Here is a 4,088-nt window from a genome sequence, read left to right on the forward strand (position 1 = left end):
ATATACCCTATATATTTTTGCAGATTCTTGTAGCTTATCTCGAGAGCTTTCCAAAACACTATAATTAAGTACCTTTTCGTTAAGTACTTTTTGAGTTATGAGGCTTGCAATAATTTCTTAATTTTACATAAACCGTAAAATATCTTGTAAAATATTCATTTTTCGATTATCTTACCTTAATACTTTTACGTACAAAATAATGAGAGGAATCAATTGGTGTAAAGAAAACACATAGTTGTTTTTAAGAAAAAATATGTAATTTGCAATTAACAATTCCATATTTTTTTTTAAAAACAACTATGTGTTTTCTTTACACCAATTGATTCCTCTCATTATTTTGTACATAAAAGTATTAAGATAAGATAATCGAAAAATGAATATTTTACAAGATATTTTACGGTTTATGTAAAATTAAGAAATTATTTCAAGCCTCATAACTCAAAAAGTACTTAACAAAAAGGTACTTAATTATAGTGTTTTGGAAAGCTCTCGAGATAAGCTACAAGAATGTGCAAAAATATATAGGGTGTTCCGTTTAAAAAAATTGAAGTGACCTTCATGTGACCTTCAAATGACTCTTCAAGGTCAAACCAATGGTACCATCTTATGGCCCCCTCGAAACCATACAACTTTTGTCTGAAACATTTTTCTCTCCCGGGCTTGGTTTTCGAGATATTCGACTGGATGGATTAAAATGGGTCACCCTGTATATGAATTAATATCAATTCGATTAACACATGAGAATTAGTAGAGTAAGAAAAAAATTAATTGAGGATTCAACGGTAACCGATTGAGTGCACCGTTTACGAAAAATGCAAATTATGTTTGAAACAATTTTATGTGTTTTATTGAACGGTTTAGTACTGACACACACAAAGGCAACTATCACTTTTATACCGAAGGATTATACCCCTTCAAACAGCCTCCAGGAAGAAAGTGTTTCCATGTGTCCGGATTTAAATTTCACGCAGGTAAGAGATATTTTTTGCTTGATTAAGTAACAATTGAATGTTATTGCAGTAGTGTAACTAAAAATGAATGATAATAAATTATATATTCTACCTATAATAAGATAAGATAAAATAAAACAATTCAATATGAAAGAAAAAAGTATGTATGATGTTGTAAAGGATATTGCTGAGAAGAAGATATGCAGATGCTGTGAAATTAGAAGTATCATAAGTAGTGGAGCGGCTTAAAATTTGAAGAAGCTTCTGTCCTTTAACTAATCATTCCAAAAATGTTGTAAAGGCTAATGAGATGCTTCCGTGCGTACGATGCCTCTCTACGATAAGATCTTATTTACCCAGATAGCAAAGTCTGTAGAAAGCATATCATGCCAAGTGTCTGCTATCAACTAATGTTAGCAAAACGGCTACAAATTTGGTACTGAAGCTGTTATTACCAATTAAGTTGACAAATTAATGTCAAAAATCGAACAGAGGCTGCTCACAGAATCTCAGATTGGTGGCAGAAACCAAGCAGAATCTGCTAACATGACTTGATATCAGATTGTCGGCAAAAATCAAGCAGAATCTGCGTGCGCGCAATTTGACTGCAGATTGACAGCAGAAGTGGAACAGGGTTTGCATGCGTGATCTGATGGCAAATTGGCAACAATCTGCATTTGATTCGATAGTTCCTTCGCTTACCGCTATGTGATGTATTTTCTCGCAATCAAATTTCTGTCAGAAATATATATAAAGTCGCTATTATTAATAAAAGATCAAAAATATAATAACTATTTCTATCACTTTAATTTCTGATATGTGATACAAGCAGATAAGATTCAGAATATTAAACTGATTGGAATCAATAGGATAAATGGATAATTATTCATTTACTGCCTATTTGAAGCATAAAGGAAGAATTTAATTCTAAATAAATTATATCTCAAGTTTTATAAGTTAAATTTAATTATTTTCACCATTTACTTTATTATTAATTTAATTAAATTGAGTCCTTTACTATGTGAGATATAACTACGATATAACATATTACATATTATATGTTGTATTAGAAGAAAATTGTAATTAATTCGTCGATAACTCGCCGATAATAGTTTTATTTAACATCTGTAGTAATTAATTTTATTGTATTTATATTACTTATTTATATGAATGACCAGAAGCTGCAGATTCTGCTCGAGATCTGCTGCCAATCTGCCGTCAGATTACACGCGCGCAGATCCTGCTCGGTTTCTGCCGACAATTTGACATCAAGTGATGTTAGCAGATCCTGCTTGGTTTTTGCTAATAATCTGCTGTCAGATTCTGTGAGCAGGTTTTGCTAGCAAATCGTGAGCCTATTGCGGACATAACGGATGCCAATCTGTTAGCAACTTTTGTGGAAATCTGTCGCCAATCTGCTGGCAATTTGCGCGCATTTTGCTTACCGGGTACATAGGCAGCTGTTCGTTTGGCGGCGAGACTCTAATTTTGGGTCAACATACTCGTGGATGTTTACGCATTACTTGTTACCTGGAGGGTACAATATCAATACTCGCATAAGTCCAAGTTTTATCTGTGAAATTAATCCTTCTTAAAATATCTCCTCATTACATCAAGACTTTGTGATATCCTGAAAGAAAAAATCGCGTTGCTTTTAATTGATGTTTTCGAGCGTTTAATTCTCTATTCAAGAAAATCGGTTCTTATATAACGAACTTTTGATAACCGGTTATTCCGACCTTTCACTTTGCAATTGATTGCAAAAATAGATTTCCACGAAATGCGCGACAACGATAATTGATACACGATTGATCATTTAATTTTAAAAAATTAAAAAAAAATAATCGAGAAGAGTCTACTTGAGATTGCGACGTAGAGAAAGTATATGATTTCTAGAGCACGATTTATTTATCAATAAATTAAAGAGACTATGGTTTATTTTAGTTATACTGCAACAAGATGATACTCTGTGAAATAAGAGAGATAGCTTATGTATTATTTAACATTTGCAAATTTTACATCTTTCTCTTCTAATAAATATAATAACACTAATGATATCTCTATTTAATAATAAAGTTTTCTCTACAAAATTATTTATTTCCAATATTACTTTATCTATTTTCTAATCTCGTTGAATTTCGACAATTTCAATTATTATTATTTCTATTATTTCTATTATTATTATTATTATTATTATTATTCTAATATTTATATTATTATTATTATTATTATTATTATTTCTAATATTATTATTATTGTTATTATTATTTCTAATATTATTATTATTGTTTCTTTTTTCAGGTGTCCTTTATACCAATGTCCGGTAGGGAAGGAAATCGGTTATCGCGACGTGGATCCCAGCAAGCCTTACCCAGAGTGCTGCGAAGGACCGATTTGTAAAGAGGAAGGATCCTAAGGAAATTCTTATACATGATAAGATCCTCTTTTACATCAAATATTTTCCTAAACTAAAAATATCGCTCTCGTGAACTTAAAAAGATACAAGATCGCCTCTTTTCTGTTGTTGAAATTCCGCAAAGATAAATAAAAAACATTAGCATTAACTCAACTAAACCATTGTCCGAATTCTCGTTTGCTCGTGAAATTTCGCGAAATTGACGAGAAGTTACAACGTTTTTCAAAAATACAAAGTAAAATAAAATAAAATTCTTATCTCAAAAAAAAGAGATATTTACTTATAAACAGATAAATTCTAGTTTTCAACTCAATTGGAGAGTGCTCAAATTTACATTTTCTCTAATTGTCTTCGATTATCTTTTTATAAAATATAAAATATAAAATGTGTAAGTTTGTGTTGAAATTAATTATTATTAATTTTCGGTAATTTATAAAATAATACATATAGTAATATATGTTGTATAGTAATAATTAATTTCCAGAGAATTGATTTTTAAAAATCAATATCAAAACATGGTACTTTTTACTACAGATTCGACTTGTACGTGAAAAAATAAGAAACTTTTGTATCAAATGTTTTTTCTCAAAGTGCCTCTGTCAATCTTAAAATTGACCTTGAAAGTAATTGTGATGAAATAACAATTTGTCAATTTATTATATATATATATATATATATATATATATATATATATATATATATATATATAGTGTTACGTCCCT

General features: G+C 29.8%; 1 long non-coding RNA gene across 1 annotated transcript; it reads left to right on the top strand.

Annotated features, from left to right (window-relative positions):
* Nucleotides 1-632: 632 nt before the first annotated feature.
* Nucleotides 633-3,982, top strand: LOC145962592 (uncharacterized). Its single transcript, XR_014435886.1, has 2 exons — nt 633-971; nt 3,252-3,982. It is a non-coding gene; the product is annotated as an uncharacterized LOC145962592 (long non-coding RNA).
* The last annotated feature ends 106 nt before the right edge of the window (nt 3,983-4,088 follow it).

This window comes from Camponotus vicinus, unplaced genomic scaffold (assembly GCF_025532165.1).
Source record: "Camponotus vicinus isolate PSW18456_S1 unplaced genomic scaffold, iyCamVici1.0 SCAF_12, whole genome shotgun sequence".
Classification (NCBI taxonomy): Eukaryota; Metazoa; Arthropoda; class Insecta; order Hymenoptera; family Formicidae; genus Camponotus; species Camponotus vicinus.